The sequence below is a fragment of the Mercenaria mercenaria genome, chromosome 12, assembly GCF_021730395.1.
Source record: "Mercenaria mercenaria strain notata chromosome 12, MADL_Memer_1, whole genome shotgun sequence".
Classification (NCBI taxonomy): domain Eukaryota; kingdom Metazoa; phylum Mollusca; class Bivalvia; order Venerida; family Veneridae; genus Mercenaria; species Mercenaria mercenaria.
This window is the reverse complement of record NC_069372.1, coordinates 14,617,825-14,637,265: the sequence shown is the minus strand read 5'-3', so window position 1 is coordinate 14,637,265 and position 19,441 is coordinate 14,617,825. Positions and strand designations below refer to the sequence as shown.

General features: G+C 36.0%; 1 long non-coding RNA gene across 3 annotated transcripts; it reads left to right on the top strand.

Moving 5' to 3' along the window:
• Positions 1-4,180: 4,180 nt before the first annotated feature.
• On the top strand, positions 4,181-19,341 carry LOC128547233 (uncharacterized). Of its 3 annotated transcripts, XR_008366385.1 has the most exons (8): positions 4,181-4,464; positions 5,304-5,398; positions 12,526-12,678; positions 13,548-13,681; positions 14,731-15,276; positions 15,725-15,885; positions 16,155-16,286; positions 19,204-19,341. It is a non-coding gene; the product is annotated as an uncharacterized LOC128547233 (long non-coding RNA). The 3 variants fall into 3 exon arrangements; XR_008366387.1 differs by lacking the exon at positions 12,526-12,678 and having other exon boundaries at positions 4,182-4,464; XR_008366386.1 differs by lacking the exon at positions 5,304-5,398 and having other exon boundaries at positions 4,183-4,464.
• The last annotated feature ends 100 nt before the right edge of the window (positions 19,342-19,441 follow it).

Sequence of the window (19,441 nt, the reverse complement as noted above, 5' to 3'; positions counted from 1 at the left end):
TTGCAATTTCACAAATATTTCAGAAACAATGTTCTAATAGACAAGTCTTTGTACTCAATATATTTAACATACTAAGCAGATGTTAATTAAGACATTATTTTATTCGGAGTTCATGCGAAATGAACGACATATTAGGATCGTCAAATCAAACATGAATCGCTATCTTATATATATTTACATTATATTTCCTTTCCATTTGTAATAAAGAGTATATTATAAATTTAACAAATTCTGCTGCATTAAACATTAAAATCAGCTTCCTGGCTATTCTGTTCACCAGACGGAACAACTGCGACGTCATCTAAGGAACGTTCTCCATGACTATACGCGGACGTCGTCAAAACAGCGATTATTAATAAGCAGCGTTGTCGTAATCTTGGCGCCTTTCCTTTTGCTGTTCATACGAAATGAAATGGAAAAGAATAGTGCTAATGTAAATATAAGGAAACTGAATTTACATTTTTCTTTTACAATTTTAGATTCACGATGAAGTTATAATTAACACATAGTTTCTACAAATTATTAAGCATTAATATTAATAGTTTGGCTACATAGATTACTCTTTTGTGACAAATACGAACAAATTCTTCCCGTTTGTCATTATTTTTTTGATAATTGTTTACTAGTTTAAGGCGTTTATAAAAAGTGTAAATGTAGCCCCAATGTTAAGTGGAGTTGCTTCAACGCATATGATTCAGATTCAATTCAAAATTCAAATACTTTATTTTCGTCATAAGTACACCACAATATTACACTATAAATCTGATAAAGGCATTAAGCCAGTCTGGATAGAATTATAATATGAGCCGTGTCATGAGAAAACCAACATAGTGGCTTTGCGACCAGCATGGATCCAGACCAGCCTGCGCATCCGCACAGTCTGGTCAGGATCCATGCTGTTCGCTGACAGTTTCTCCAATTCCAATAGGCTTTAAAAGCGGACAGCATGGATCCTGACCAGACTGCGCGGATGCGCAGGCTGGTCTGGATCCATGCTGGTTGCAAACCCACTATGTTGTTTTTCTCATGGCGCGGCTCAAATGCCAAATCAATATGCATGGGAAATGTGTTGTCAGATCAACACGAGGTTGGTCCAGCTAAAGCTTAAGTTCATGATGTCTTAGATGCTAAAGCGCAACGGATTGCATCCAAATTTCCTTCCTTCCTTGTCTGGTATATATCAACCTGCGGTATATGCATGATCTAGCGACTGTTCCAGAGCAGCTTAAATGTCAGACTCGCAAAACCGCAAACATTGTTTGGGGACAGAGGGAAAAAATCCTTTAATGAGTTACGCCTGTATCGCAAAGGTTTTTTTTGCATAAACTACCATACACTGAATGCCTACGTCTGAGAACTGAGATAAGTACAACAGGATTTCACATGAAAAGCAGTCCCTAAGGACTTGAGAGAACGAATCCTATTAACTTTGTATAGGTAAGACGATTCATACAGCCCGCCACGGCTGATGCTGATAATCGAAGTCGAAATACACGCCCCAACATTCCTTCTAGTACCATTTAGGCTAGATGTTTTTCTTGCTAAGGTTATCTACAGTGTGTTGCAAGACAATGCTTACATTGTTACCAAAGTAAAGGATGCCTAGAAATACATTTAAAAGCATAATATGAGAAAGGAAAGATTAAGTAAATACATATAAAATCAAATGCAGCTTTCACTTCAGAAAGTAAAACAAAGTGGTAACAGGGAAGGCATTAATTAGTATTGATTAGAAAATAACAAGACAAAATGTATTCTGAGATGACATTATCCAAATAAAAGCCAAAAATAACCCTTTTAAACAAAACTAATTCACTTTTTTTCTAAGGAACACATTTTATTTTGGGTTGACTCCTAAAACTGTTGTTTACATTAATTGAACCTATTGTACCTAATAAATTTGATAGACACTGATGACTGGTTGCTTTTATCAAAAAGAGAGCACTGTTACGCCGTATAGACCTTGCGCCGTATACAGCTCACTTGTGAGCTGTATTCGTTGACTATAAAACCGTATATAGCTTAACTGAAAACAGCTCAACGTAAGCTGTATACGTTAAGATGATGCATATCCCCGTATATATAGCTCATTTTTGATAGGTTGTAATTAAGAATCAACAATATCATCATTGAACATCACTTTATCACCACCGTCGTCAACAACATTATCATCACAATCATCATTATATTATTCGTCGGTATCAAAACCATCAGCATCAGCAGCAGCAACAACAGTATTAGCCGCAGCATGATCACCACCACCACTACAACATCCACAACCACCACCATAATCATCGTTTTTTTCTAACGATCATCACAATTATCAACACCACCATACACGTCGTGTTCATCACCAACTTCATCAGCAGAGCAGCGGCATAATCACCGTCGTCATCGCTATTAGTCATCACCAATCATTATATTAATTATCAAAATTGTATTTGCAAAATGTTTGCTAGTGTTTACAGACGTGCATTTTACAGCCCGAGCTCAAGTTTTTTTCGGGCACGCATTTCTTTTCGAACATGCATATCTTGGGACATGTAGCTTTCAACAAATGGACATTGTAAAGCATGCACACAGACGACAGGGTGGGTCATGGCAACATGTTTACTGTTTTCTTAAATCTTTAAACTAGAACACGTGAATATCAATTATTTTTTATCATGTTAGAAACATAGTTTCAAACCAAAACACCAAATGTGTAACGTAATCATCTAAACCAACATTAGGGAAACATAAAGCCATCGTCAAAATCATCCTAGTTATGTGAAACATAACATCATCATCATTATGTGAAACATAACATCATCATCATCATTATGTGAAACATAACATCATCGTCATAATCATCACATGTGAAACATAACATCATCATCATCATGTGAATCATAACATCACCATCATCATCATTATGTGAAACATAACATGACTGGAGAACATGCCTGGGTCTCATTTAGATATCACCCGTCAGGGGTCCCTGGACCCCGAAAAACCTAACTCAAAACAAAAGCCAACCTATTAAATATTTTACTACTGCTGCTGCTCCTCCTACTATTGCTGCAACTGCTGCTTCTTCCATTGCTGCTGCTATTGCTACTGCTGCTGTTACTTGTGCTTCTACTGCTACAACTTCTGCTACTACTTCTACTACAGTACTACTACTATTACTACTTCTGCTACTGCTACTACTACTACTGCTGCTTCTACTAATGCTACTACAGCTCCTACTACTGCTTGTACTGCTGCTATTGCTACTACTGCAGCTGCTATTGCTACTACTGTTGCACGCTCACGGATACAGCTCATCGTAAGCTGTATGCGTTATCAACCACCGAATATAGCTTATGCGTGAGCTATATACGGCGTAAGCTCTATACGGCGTAACAGAGCACGTTTGCATGACCCGCGGAATTAAACCTGTCAACTATGCAATTACCAATATACCCTGCTGCCTATAACAAAATTTGTAAAACTGAACAAGCATGGTTATTTGTCAATAATCTAGAAAAACAAATCAAGGTGATGATGATGTGACAATTTCTTTTATAAACGGAGTTGGCATTAAATTAGATAAATAATACGTTCACCTGTTGTAACGGAGATAATGTATCCCGTATAATGTATCAAAAACTTGGATATATGACAAGCTTTGATGTTTAATGGTTTGAATATAAATTTCTGATTTGAAAAGAAAAATCATTGAGTTTATATACCAAATGGCGCTTACTTTTGTCCAGCTTCCTTATTCAATAGCTTTATTTAAGCCAGAGGAACTGACGCTTCTTCATTTCGGAATAAACATAAATGCATTTTAATGAGAGAAACTCTTTAAATCTAAATGAGTTTGTTTTCGGCTTGTATGATGCATAGCTTCGAAAGTATTTATAGCACACTATCAAAATCTGCATGTTCCTATTCTTGCTAGATAAAATTGAGCTGTAAAAATTTTATGTCACGAAAAGTGTCACTGATATAAGCGAAAAAATAAATTTTGAGGGTTGTAATTAATGAAGCGCACCTTCCTTACATAAAAATTAACTTCCCTTTCGTGTTTTTCTACAAAAAAGATAATTATACATCATGATAAGAATACAAGTTTATGAAAATCTGATATGCTAGAAAAGGTACGCGGATTGTATATGAAATAAAGAATAGCCTGATTTAGTGGTGTTTCACCTATAAAAAAAATGAATCACGCATCACGTGACTTATATATGGGAAAACCCCAAATTTGTTCTGTGATGATTGTGCAAGAACGCTGGTTTTATTCGTAAACTGTGATTATGAAGATGACAAAATGGATCAAATAACCTCCCAGTTATGATCAGAGATTGATTGTTGGGAACATGTCCGTAGATGTAGATGTAGATAACGATAGTTTACTTAATATTGACATTTCTATTCGAAAATGTGAAATGACCTCAAAGTTAAAATTGGAACAAAATACAGAACATACAAACGGTATGGATCATTTTAGCTTGTTTATTACAAATGTCGAATATGATTAAATGTCCAATGCAAAATGAGGCAAAGTACAAGCACAAAGAAAGTAAAATCCTTATTTTATTATGAGATACCTGCTGATGAAATGAAGAAAAAAACAAACAAACAAAAAACACTTTCACTTTCGTTATCGATTCTGATTTTATCCGAAAATGTTTTGTTTCGTATTTGATAACATTATATTTGAAGACGATTTCCTTGATATTTTATAGTGCTTAGTGTGTTTACAATCTCATTAAAACTATTTTGTATCTTTAACCTACTTATGGAGGTGGTTGGATGTTTATATAAGATAACAAACACTTTAACTTAGAGGGCTTAATGAACAACAAAGCAAAGAAAGGCTTATATATGTTTGTTAAGTTAGTAAGTACATAACAATAACATGAAAATAAAGCCTTCTTATTTTGTACAATAAACTTGTAACCACGATTAAACCCGATAAAATAAAGAGCTCTGTTAAACTTTGAACGGAAATTGGATATTTTGTTACATAGGTTTAATACCGTATATAATCCAATATTTAAGTTAAAAAAATGCATATTATGAATTTAAAAAAAGTGGGATTTTTGTCGATTTTAAGGTGTTTTTTACCTTTAGTTTTTTATCTTTGGTAACATATGTTAACTTTAAACACAAAGTAGTCACAATGTTCTAGCCCATATTGTTTGTACAGTTGATTGGTTAAAGATGACAGATACACTGTAACCAAAGGAATGATAACAGGTGCCCGATAAACACATTATTATTATCAGAACGTGGCTAATCGGATCTCTGGTCTTTTTTCCACTTTGCAGTTCAGTTTCTTGTTATATAACATTGGATCAGAGGTAAATAAATGCACTGACCTCCAGATCGTACGACAACAAAACAGACAATTTTCAGATATCAGGTAAGTATTGCCATATTTCCTAAAAAGACTGAGTCACTTGACAAATTATATGTTATGGAAACGCATAAGAATTATTTGTGTTTACTGATTTTCCATTCAAAACTTAAAAGCGTTCGTAACGTGGTACAGGAGGTAAACTAGCTTATAAAGTTTTATATTTAACGGTCTATGTAGGGATTCCGACGTGGTGTATTGGTCATGAAGGTAAACATCCCCTTTGATTACCTTACTCTATGGTTTCGCTCCGCGTGCTCGACCCACACACATTTTGTAGTAACGTAACGGATACTTAATCTATGGCTTATGATCAACTATTCGTATGCTAACGGTCGTAGTACACTTCAGTGAACCCACGATAACTATGTTCTATTTTTAGCTTTGTAAGATAAATGATCAAGGCGATAAAGATATTAGGTACCGTAGCAGGGTACACTTCGAATTTTGCCCCTGTCAGTAATAATTAGAATTTCGTGATTTTAGATGTCTGTAAATTACAGTGAGAGATAATGATTGTTAATTCTTTAGAAAATTTAAACAGCTGATACATGTAAAATTCTGATGTCAGTTGTAAAACTAACTGCTGCTAGCTTTGTACAAAGAAGAACAAGTCAAATGGTTTATCGCGGCCAGAAATCTGTACAAACCGGACTGAAGTTGCGAAATTGTCATTTGTACAGGAAAGAAGCGTTTACCATAATGTCCAGTACTGGACAGGTATAGTGACCATGCACGGACACAGCCAATTTTCTCAGAGGGGGTCCGATCGCCTGCCCCCCCCCCCCCACCCCCTCCACCCTGGACATTTTGAAATTTAGCACTGCATTTTTTGCATTCTGGGACAGTTTTATGGACTAACCTGTTAAATTTGGGAAAAATGATAAAATCAAGCTTTCTTGAAGGTAAAATTCTTAGTTTCTTTTCTTTTAGATAAATAATATGAATTATGTCGGGGTCGTATGTAGCAGCAGCCGCATATACTTTACATGCAATCCTAATGTTGCCTTTTTCGAAAAACATTTTCTTTCCTTCTTGTCTTCTTTCCTTTATTAAAGATTTTCCAGAGGGGGTCCGGACCCCCGGTTCCCCCCCCCCCCCCCCCCCCCCCCCCCCCCACACGTCTGGTTCCGCGCATGGTGACATATCATGCTTTCTACTTGTGTTTGGTTAAATTTAAACAGAGCACAATTGTCTGAACAGTGTACAAACTCATTACTGTTTTTTCAGGCAAGGGTGGAAAAAAAAGTGGTAGACAATGAAAGCAGTAACATTTTTATTGAAAAAATAAATAAACAATGAGACAAACATTTCCAACATCTTTGGACGGTTCAAAAATCCCATGTTAAACATACGATAAAGCCCGAAACGCGTGAAAATGTTCCGAATGTAAATCGGATGAAGTAAGCGCTCTATGTGAGTTAGATTATGCGTCTAGATTGATTAAACTGGGCGAGTCTACTTATTACTTGAGGATGAAAAAAAAACGTGTTTTTTAAATGTTGCTCTTAAACAAGGGTGGCGGTTGAACTACTAAAAGTACAACAACAGTTAATTCACAACGAATCGTACGGTATGTTTTATAATCAGTAGAAGCCAGTCGTATTTACGCTTATGAGACCTGTTTCACCCACAAGTAAAGAATTCACAGGTCCATCATGAAATATTTTCCCCAGCGCGCATATACTTGTCCTATTCAATATGATCGCGGCCTCATCAATAAAATACACAGAATGGCAACTGGATGTAATCTCACGTGATCTCGCGTCCGAACGTGATTCGGCGTTATCTTAGTGAAGCGAGCATGTAGTTGCAATTTGTACCTTTAAAACTACATGTAAAATACATGTTAGCTTCTAAAACAACTTTTGTTTAATATGAAATAGGCTTAAGCATAAAATACACGTTTTTTACTATAAAAAAACGTGGTCATATGGTGATAGTTATTTAATTGACAGTGTCATTCTTTCGCATATAAAATGGCGTGTGGAGAACTTCCGGTAACGGGATCTCGTTTGCAGCCGCGGGATGTTGGCGAGATTTGCTCTAGATGCCTTTTAAGTTGCCGATTTATTTATTTCTATAACTCTTTGCTTTGTATGAATCGATGTAAGGGGGCAAAGGACAGTATCTTTGAAAATTCCACAAATCTGCGCTGATACCAGTGCGGAAAAAATCATGAAAAATCCTATTTTAATAAATTCAAGGCAAGTGTTGAGCGAATGTATTGCATAGACTTAACACTTCATGTGTGACATTTTCAGCCTGCCGATTCTGTTGCTTCCTTGATAAAAACGAGTAAAACGCAGGTTTCAGGACACTAAATTTTGAGGCAAAAATGGCCCAAAATCCACACCTTGCGCGACCTGTACCGTATTATCTGCAAATGACTGACCTAAAACACATGCATATTTTTAAAGCATGTGGCCAGACGAAAATAATGGTGGGAAGAAAGTGTCTTCTAACCGTTTACTTTTTCCGCTATTTTGAGCTGAAACTGGATGGATGAATGACCGTTTCCATTTCGTCTGAATTCCGTTACCTCAGGTAAGACTTTAGACCCAGCCGTCTACACGGAGCTAGGAAAATCGATTCAAGCACATATTTACTTTACACAATAACTACTCGTACGCAGGAATCCTCAGTTCTATAAACATCATAAATAACCAGTTGAATATAAATGCCTTTAAAGTGCATCTGTCTATTTTATTTAGAAAACGTACCCGGGCCAAATGCGAAACTGGCCCCTGCCACTTAAGCCTGGCCGTGTCCAAAATGTTCGAATCCAAGTGTAACCTACTACCTTAAGTGAAATCAGCCAAAATTAAATTTCGAAATAATTCTTAATTTTGTGCGGTTTTACATAGTTTGATAATTTAAACGTTCTGGGGACTTAAAACGCTAATTGACGGCACAGCAGCTCAAAACGGTTGGGACACATCAACACATCAAGGCATGAAAGTCATTATACACATGTTTTTTTTAAAGTTCTACCACCATTAACCATGTTTTAGTACCGTAAAAGCATGATTTTTATTATTTTTAGCCCACGTAGCGCATATTTAGACCACGTCAGTCAGGGGCATGTTCGGAGGGTGGGGACACCATGAAATAGGCAAATAGGGGGTGGTGACATTTTATTTTCGCAAAATGATACAAAATTGCCCTTATATCATTCCTAATGACGGAATACGTTAAATCATGCCAGAAAACGATAAAAACGGATGTATTTTACATTCTTTCTCTCGTGGCGAGCGACAAATTGTAAATTTTGGCTCATTTTGTGCGCGAGGGGTGGGCAAGTTTAGACGTTCACATACAGACTTCCATTCATGCTATTGAAAATATTTTCATCTGGTTTAATTTGCGAAAGATATATAAAAGTTCAGAACAAGTAAAGCCCGCTTTTGTTCATAAATTAAAAAATCTTAAGTGAAATTTGCCAAAATTAAATTTCGAAATAATTCTTCATTTTGTGCGGTTTTACATAGTTTAGAACCTCTTGTTTGATATTTTAAATTTTCTGGGGACTTAAAACGCTGATTGACGACACAGCAGCTCAACAATGTTACGGTGAGGACACATCAATGCATGAAAGCCAATATACACATACAAAATGTATACAATTTTTTAAAATTCCACCACCATTAACAGTGTTTTAGTACCGTAAGAGCATCATTTTTATTATTTTTAACCCATGTTGCGCATATTTAGACCACCAGCTATGCATTTCGTCTATCAGGGGGATGTTCGGAGGATGGGGACCCCATGAAATAGGCAAATAGGGAGTGGGGACATTTTATTTTCGTAAAATGATACAAAATTACCCTTATAAATATCATTCCTAATGACGAAATACGTTAAATCATGCTAGAAAATGATAAAAACGGACGTATTTTACATTCTTTCTCTCGTGGCGACAAATTGTAAATTTTGGCTCATTTTGTGCGTGAGGGGTGGGCCTATTCATGCTATGGAAAATATTTTTATCTGGTTTAATTTGCGAAAGATATATAAAAGTTCAGAACAAGTAAAACCTGCTTATGTTCATAAATTAAAAAATCTTAAGTGAATCAACCAAAATTGAATTTCGAAAGAATTCTTCATTTTGTGCGGTTTTACATAACTTAGAACCTTTGTTTGATATTTTAAACTTTCTGGGGACTTAAATCGCTAATTGACGGCACAGCAGCTCAACAAAATTACGATGGGAACACATCAATGCATGAAAGTCAATATACACACATACGTTTTTTTAAATTTCTCATGCCATGAATATACTACCACTTTAGATTCCCTACAGTTTGTTAACTCAGCGCCGGGTTATAGTGATGAGTACAGCCAGTCTACCTACCCCTCTGACCCGTGACATTCCGTGCAAAGCATAGTTGTAAATACATGTACACTACTGGCTAGTGCACAAATTAAACCCACTGGAGCTAATGCGGCTTATATATTATGTTATTATTAAGTTATTAAGTATATATATCTATTTCGTGAATTTAAACTTAAACATTTGATAATTTTAGGGTTGTTTTATTTATCAATAACTCCCTTACATCTTTAAACGATGTTTCAGCAAATGACTTTTTATTTACACTATAGTAAGTTCTTTGATTTTTATGCCCCCGAAGTGGGCATATTAAAATCGCACCGTCCGTCCGTCCCTCCGACCGTAACTTTGTAAATTCTTGTCCGGGCTGTAACTCTGTCATCCATGAAGGGATTTTGAAATGACTTGGCATAAATATTAACCTTAATGAGACAACGTTTCATGCGTAAGACCCAAACCCCTAGCTCCAAGGTCAAGGTCACATTTAGAAGTCAAACGTTAATAGGGTCTGTTCCGTGTCCAATATATAACTCTGTCATCCATGAAGGGATTTTGAAACAAATTGGCATAAATATTTACCATAATGAGACAATGTGTCACGCACAAGTCACACTTAGAAGTCAAGTCAAAGGTTAATAGGGTCTGTTTCGTGTCCGGTTTGTAACTCTGCCATTCATCAAGGGAATTCGAAATTACTTGGCATAAATATTCCCGATAACGAGAAAATGGGAATATGGACAAGGAGACTACGACAGCTTGCGAAGAGATATACACAACTTTAATTGGAATTGCTGCATTGACATTGATATAAATACATTATATGCAAAAAAATGTAACCACTCAAACCGAAATATTTGCCAAAAATAATATTCCAAATAAAAATGTTACAGTAAGACCCTCGGATGTCCCTTGGATGAGCAACGAAATAAGGAAACGACGACGAAAACGGACCTACAGAAAAGAAAAAAGAACAAACTCTCCAAATCACTGGCAGAAATTTAGGCAACTCCGAAATAAAACAATTATGCTCACCAGTGCATCCAAATCTGAATATTTCTTTAAACTTTCTGAGAAACTTAAAAACGGCTCTCTTTCCTCCAAAGACAGACGGACAACGCTTAAATTTTTCATCTCTAATACAACCAATAACTATATTCCTTAACTAAACAAGTGAATGAAGTATTGCCATGCAATACAAAGTCCCATACTAGAAGGCACCTAATTTTCTGTTTTCTTATTTATAGTAACAACAAAGGGAAGTTAATCCAAGAAGAATCTATATAATATAAGTCCACACAAAACTCTTTACCAGGTAGAGATAAGTCAAAATACAACTACAAATTGGATGTAACATGCATGTTGTACTGGTCACAGAAAAAAATGGTCTCGATTTGTCCCTACAGCCAGTAATAAAAAAGTTAAAATATAAGCTATTTATAGTAAAAACAAAGGGAAGTAATTCTGAAAACAAGGGTGTCTCATGGTGGTGAACATTTGTGCAAGGTTACATCAAAATTGAAGAAGAAATGCTCCGGACAAAGTCATTCTTGAATTTAACATTTGACCTCTAAGTGTGACCTTGACCTTAGACCTAGGGACCTGGTTCTTGCGCACGACAATCCGTCTTATGGTGGTAAACATTTGTGCCAAGTTACATCAAAATCCCTCGATGCATGAAGAAGAAATGCTCCGGACAAAGTCATTCTTGTATCTGACCTTTGGCCTCTAAGCGTGACCTTAGACCTAGGGACCTGGTTCTTTGCTTGACACTCCGTCTCATGGTGATGAACATTTGTGCCAAGTAATATTAAAATCCCTTTAAGGATTGTTGAGTTACAGACTGGACAGGAAAAAAGCCCTTTTGGCAATCGGCTTCCAAGTGTGACCTTGACCTTTCGGCTAAGGGCCCGGGTTTTGCGCACTACACGATGTCTCATCCAGGGGAATATTTGTGTCAGCTGATACTTAAATCCTGTTTTGCATGAAAGTTATAGACCGGACAGGAAAAAATACTATTGACCTTTGATCTCCAAGTATGACCTTGAACTTTAAGCTAGGGTTCTGGGTGTTGCGCAGGACAGGTCATCTAATTGTGGGAAACATTTATGCCAAGTAATATTGTAATCCCTTGATGGATGACAGAGTTATGGACCGGACAGGGAAAAAACACTGTTGTCCTTTGACCTCCAACTGTGACCTTGACCTTTGAGCTAGGGGTCCGAATTTTGCGCGTGACAAGTCGTCTCATCATGGGGGATATTTGTACCAAGTAATATTAAAATCCCTTAATGTACGACAGAGTTATGGACCGGACACGAAACAGATCCTGTTCATGCCATGTAAACATTTGACTGCCAAGTGTGACCTTGACCTTTGAGCTAGTTATGCATGACACGTCGTCTTAATATGAGGTACAATTGTGCCAAGTAATATTAAAATCCCTTCATGGATGGCAGAGTTATGGACTGGACAGGAAAAAAAGCCCCGTTGACATTTGACCTCCAATTGTGACCTTGGCCTTTGAGCCAGGGGTCCGGGTTTTGAGCTTGACACGTCGTCTCATCATGGGGAACATTAGTGCCAAGTAATATTAAAATCCCTTCTTGGATGAAAAAGTTAGGACCGGGCACGAAATTGCGGACAGACGGACAGAAGAAATGACAGAATGACGAACGGAAAAGTTAATTTCTATAGTCCCCGAAACTGGTTTTCAACCAGTAGGGGACTAATAATCCAAACACACATCAGATCGCTTTCCCTGATCATGAAAAAATCTAACTTTCTAAACGACTATTTCCAGGCGCAAGCAAAAATTGATGATGACAACAGAGAAGTACCTGATCTGGGACCATCCAACTCTACAAGCTTCTTAAGTGAAATCTATCTTAACCCAGCAGAGACAGAAGACGTCTTTAAATCATTACAACTTCATAAAGCCGCAGGTCCCGATGGTGTAAGTGAAACAATTCTTCGTGAAGCTTCACATGAACTATCTTTGTGACCTGTTTAAATCCATTTCACTCCTAAATACCATTTAGAAGGTCTTTGAACGTCTTTAACCATCTTCATGATTCGCGTTTCCTTACTCCTGTCCAGTCTGGCTTCATTCTAGCTGACTCCACAGTTAATCAACTTGTTTACATATTCGACACCCTCTGTAGGGCACTTGATAATGGCCTAGAAGTGCGAGTTTTCTTTTTCGATATCAGCAAGGCATTTGACAAAGTCTGGCACAAAGGTCAAATTTCTAAACTTAAATACTCTGGAATAACTGGATCTCTTCTCAACTGGTTTCAAAATCACCTTTCAAACAGACGCCAGTGTGTTGTTCTTCCAGGAGCTAAATCTTTATGGGCTCTCCTACCGGCTGGTGTTCCCCAGGGATCAATCCTTGGCCCCTTACTCTTTCTTATTTTTAACATCGTCAAAGAAATCAGATCTTGTATTAATCTGTTTGCGGGCAATACAAGTCTCTATGTACAGGCTGATCTTGATCTGCACTGGTCGCAAAGGCGGAATAAATCGTGCATGCATGATAAGGATTAATTAACCTTCGTGACTTATAACTGAATTTTAAAAAAGCTCAAATTGACCTTAACAGTTCTTTTTAAACAGATTGGCTTAACATTTCTAATATCGAAAGAAAAGTATTTTTCCAAAAATGGAAATGAATTATATTTAGTTCAAATTCAAAGACTCAATTTGTAATTTTACTAAGTAATGACTTTTTTTCCCCAAAAAAATTGCTGTCATTAAAGCCATATGGTAATAAATGAAAATGTTTCGTGACGGTAGATGTTTTAACAAAATTTGAAACTTCAGATTCACCATCAACGGAAACGGCTCCTTACAGTGTTGAATACACGTGTCACATGATGACATCTTCAAGTAGCAGTTAGCAGTTTCCAGTCATAGATTCGAGTCGGCCGTTGCCAAAATCTTACCTTAAAATAAAGGTTAGTCTAAACATAAAAGCATTTTTCCTTTAAAAAGATTTTCCAATGCGAATGTTGTATAACTGAAATATGGTAAAGATTTCTCACATGTTGTGAAGTAGTAGTTCTGAGAGAAGCTCTGTCCTTGCGAAAAATCAGAAGCATTTGAAATGTCTATGATATTTTGTAACAAGTGTACAATATTGAAGAAAATTATGTTGTATCGAGTGTACAATATTAAAAAAACAACAGAATATGACCAAATCGTCCTCGTTCTTATCACTTGTACATTTGAATTGATAACACAAAGCTATTTCAAATGGAATGGAATATTAGGCTTTTAGAAATAAAATTTTAACTAAATACTAATAAAGGAATCCTATTTATGTACTAAAACTGCTGTCTTGCCTATATCATTTTGTATTACAACAAAATGTCAGATTTTGTAGTTATACTGGAATTTTTCTTTTTGTCAAAAAATGGAGATTAAAACTCTCACAGTGAATATATCATCATGAATATATTTAATTGTAATATTTTATTATCTTTTTATTAACAATGAATATCTTGGAGAAAGAATCAAAGAAAATGCCCTGAAACCTGTCAAGTTATAAGCCGGTGCTAGGGGGCGTGAGCAGTGTTGCATTTTCCATTACTGCTCGCGAACACACTCAGTCAAACAATTTTCACTGTTTGCCTTGTTCTCGGTGCTTCCGAGGGATCTACTTTCCAGATTTTATTTATTTATTTTACCTAAAACCTTGCAGCATTGTTTCAGAAGATCAACTCTTCAGCGAAGGTTGTGCCCTGCTGTGTTTCCTTTACATGTGTGTTTTTGTATTTATTTGCTTTTTCTATTTTTAAATTAGTACATTCGTTTATGTGCACAGCTGGTAAAACGTGTAGACTTGTACCACTAATTACACGTGGAGTGCTATATGGATGGTGTTATTCTTTGAATGCGGCTTCTGTGGAGTTTCCACTTTTTGTATTCTGTCTTTGTTATGTTACATCTTGTTATCTGTGTTCATCCGTTAGCGTTTTTGTATCTAAAACGTTTTTCGTTTCAGGTAATTAGAAGGGCATTATCTACAATAAATGAAATGATTCATTTACATTGGATGACAGCGGTCATTGGCCTGCACAATCTCAAGGAAGGGTTGCAGTATTTTTGTGATGATGTAGTAAAAGAACTACATGCTACAATAAGGGAAAGATGTCCCGAAAATTGTAATGTGTGTAAATTGGATATACTTCAACCTAATCACAAATGCGTGGACAAAAGGTGTCCTCTAGGATATCAAAATTGCAACTGCCGTAAAACAAATACCGACCTTATACCATGTCCGAAAAGGATTTGCGGCTTTATATATGATGAAATTATTAAGTTACATGGATCGACCCCTCCAGCGCCAAACTGGAAGAATACAGATATCACCCAATGGTGCACGAACCCTTGGGCCGTTGCCACATGCTTTATTCCAACTACAGGCTATTTTGATAGGAAATGTGTAGCAGAGTTCGATTGCTCCGGATTATTGCTACTTATCATGAACAACAAAGCCTTTCTTAAACATCTTGACTGCAGCATAGATGGGAATGACGCTTTCTCGCAGGTAACATAGATAAACGAATGTTAAGGAAACCGAATGTGTTGGAAGCTTATAAATGTCGGAGAATTTGTATTCCTATAAATTTGCTAGATATCAACGTAATTGGCTGAAAAATACGATAAAATTATATTTTGATTTTAAATTGCAGCATACATTAGAAATTATGAATGTGAAAAACGTCTGGATTTTCTAGTAACTGTTCACTTTAGTGAAATTGGGTACATTTCATTTTTTACCATTTTCGTGTCGGTTGTAAACTGTATATATACAGACAACCACAGTGTGCTGAGGTAACCACGAAACTAAATGTTTGAGAGTTAAAGAGTTTTAAATATCTATTTCAATAAATTTCAACTTTTATTCCACGGTACTTAAGCTCTATTGCTTTTATGATATATTTTCTTTAAACGCTTTATTGGTAACTTTATTTATGAATTTTTATATTAATCAGGCCTATAAAATAAGGAATGAGTTGTTCCATTCACCATCACTAGAACTGAAGAAGGTACAGGCGGATATATATATATTGATAATATGATAAAGGTCCTGCAAGACAAAAGGGTGCTAGTCGGAAGGAAGGAATCAATCAAGGCCGTTGAAAAGTTGCTTGATGTAAGTAATAGAAGTTAAATTAGATCTTCTAAATAATCAAAGCACTATATGTTGGGCGACCCTCTACCAAAATTATTTAATCCATCTGTGGGAGTTGGGTGAGCGATTTAGGGCCATCATGACTCTTATATTTATTATCATCAGTCATTTGTTACAAGTCGAGTTTAGGTATTTGAAATAGATAAAATCAATACAAATTAATGTCATATTACAATTAATTGAGACATCTTTATCTTTGCAATAAACAAACTACTGTTTTATCCTTAAAGCTGAAAGAGAGGGGTATTCAAAGAGAGTTGGATGTGGATAAAATAAGCAACTTAATAGAAACTGGTCAGCAAGATTTGATACAATATTTGCAGGAGAAACTAAGTAGCCTTTTGTTACAAACGCGTGATCAGGTAAATATCTGGTTTTTTGAAATTGAAACTAATTATAACTTGGACCACCACTTATCAAATTTGCATATTTGTTATCTCCTTTTATGTACATGTATTTTCATTCCATTAAAATAGAGTAGATGCCAGAGTTATGCCGGTATACGATATTCTTACTCTCATAACACTAGTTTTAGCATATATGTACGCTTAAAAGATTTTATTCCAAAAATACAAGCTACAACGAATTAAAAAAATAGTTTTTTTTTAATTCATTACCAAAACAAAGCAAATAGATATAAATATATACATGTGACTTTAAGTCTCGTACCCTTTCATTTGATGAGATAAATCGGTAAGTTTCTGTTGCAAAAGAAAATAATCTTGACAACGGAAAGAGTCTATAGCCACAAAGCTCCGATTGTCATACACCGCCGTTCTAGTCTTTCGTAAATCTGATTAAACAGTGTTTTGTAATCTTTAAATATGTTTCTAACTAAAAACGTCATCGCAAGCACAAGAATGTACAGCCATAAATGTGATAAATGTGACATATTTGATGAAACGAAATTCATCTGGCGGATGATAACTCAAGAACACTTGGGCCTAGGATCATGAAAATTGATAGAAAGGTTGGTCATGACCAGCAAATGACCCCTATTGATTTTGAGATTGGTATGTCAAAGGTCAAGATAACAGTTACCTGGAACAGTTAAACTGTTTCAGGATGATAACTCAAGAACGCTTAGTCCAAGGAATACGAAATTTAATAGGGAGTTTGATCATGACCAGCAAATGTCCTCTATAGATTTTGAGGTTAGTAGGGCAAAGGTCACGGTGAAAGTGACCCGGAACAGTTAAACCGTTTCAGGACAATAACTTGAGAACACTTGGGCCTAGGATCACGGTACCTGATAGGGAGGTTGATCATGATCAGCAAATGACTTCTTTTGTGGTCAATAGGTCAAAGATCAAAGTCACATTGACCAAGAACAGTTTAACTTTTGTGTACAGTGACCAAATAATTTCTGTTCCTTGTGCAATTACTGAATGCATCAAAGAAAATTTCTTGTTCTACGAGCTTTTGTTAATATTGCATGGACACCGAATTCATTTTTATAGTGTTATTTTGTATCACCTTTAATACATGATTCTGTAAATAAATGCTTGCGTTTAACTTTGTATTTCCTGTCTTAGAAACGTTTTAATACAAAATATAGGGTGCACGCGTACGGCTTCACATTTTTTATGTCCACCGTCAAAGAATATCGGGTTTTGTTTTGTTCTTTGTCAGCTGGTATATCGGTCGGTCTGTCGTACCGATCAATAGTAGGGAATGCTTTTGTATGATTATTGCCTATGGCCAGGAGATGAACCCTATTGTATTCGGAGTAGGTTCTTTTAGGGCCGAGGTTACGGTTACCTTGAGATTTAAAACGGTTTCTGCTCAATAATAAACGAACTCTGTGGCATACATTCACCAAACCTCATAGCCAAAGGGAGTATACTGTTTTCTCATTGTGGTCTGTATGATTGCTGGTAAACCAATCCAGTTTCGATCAATAACAAGAAAAAACTTTGGCCTAGTTTCCAGTGGATGACCCCAGAATCTTGTAGGTTATTTTGCTATAAAGAGTTTTCGGTTAAAAGGGAGTTGTAACTTAAAATAAGATGATTTGTGCCTAAGGAGGACGCTAGAAAATTAGTATGTTTTGCTGTTTCGTTTTCATCATACTGTAAACCTCTGACATTTCTTTTTTCATGTCCCCACTTCCACCCCCTATCCATACCGCCTCCAAAATGACAACTGAAGAAACATAATTTTCAAACAATGTAAGCTCAAAGTAAAGAAAGAATATACGGAGTACTTCATCGAATGACATCTTCAGTTTGACCGAAGAAATCTTGTTTAAGTCACTACATTTTGAGACAAAAATGGTCCAAAATGCCTACCTTTTTAAACGTGTCCCATATTATCTGCAAATGTCTGAATTACAGTGGATGTATAGTTCTAAAGGCTGGTGCTAGGCATAGACAATAGTAGTGAGAATCGTGTCACACGACCGTTTACTTTTTCCACAAATTCGAGCTGATTTTATATATTATGTCATTGAATGGATGGCCGTTCCGCTTTTGACGGAGTTTTGAACACCATGTTAGATTTTAGATTCTTTCGTCTCTTACATCCAAACAGTTATAAATGTTACACAAAGAAATGCCACCATGTGACTCTTTATTTCTTTAATTATCATGAATAACCAGGTGCATATACATGCCTATAGAATACATCTATTTTTATTAGAAAATAGACCTAAGTCATAAAACTGTCCTTGTCACTCATGCTGAAGGAAAAAGACAAAGGTGTTTAACTGAAGTAAATTATAAACAATAAAAATAAGAATCTGCATTAAACGTTGTTATATGAATCCAAATACCTAATTCTGAGTTACCGTTTACTGACTTCAAATGTATGTTTTTGTCGATTATGTCATTAAAATATGAGACTCTATAATGACTATTCACAGAAACTGTATAGACTGTGACAAAAATTTGACACAATAGTAATCATCATACGCGGTATAATCTCTCTCTTAAATCAGGCTTTGATTAATAAAACTGTATTTTTTAATTTCCTGAGTTGTTGCTTCCAATTTCAATAAACACAGGCTATAAAAATCTTGGTGAAATTACCCGGAGCTTTATGACCATAACAGTGGTGTCGAACTGCTAGGTGGAACATACGGTCGGTATTAAATTCTATATCATATTTGTTTTGTTTGTGCGATAGTATTGGCAGTAACTGTGTTATGAACGGCCTCATTAGCTAAATATGTACAACGTTATGATGATTTGTGCGTCAACATAGTTTAAACGCATTTCTTCAGTCAGCTGTAAAGAACGTTTAGATTCAATTATATTCTAAAATCCTTTTTATTGTCAGACTTCAGGAACACGAGACCCTGGAGTCACACAGAAACGGAAACTGGACACATCTGTCGCAGAACAAGCAGACAAAGGAAAAAGTTTACAAGACTTAGCATATCAGGTCCAGTCGATGTCATCTGAAGTTGCTTCTATAGCTGAGGTACATTAAGTTGTGTTTTTAAATAGTCACTAGTTATTAACATAATTGGTAGCAACAAGTTGGTTCAAAATTTTAACTTTACATGTAATCAGTT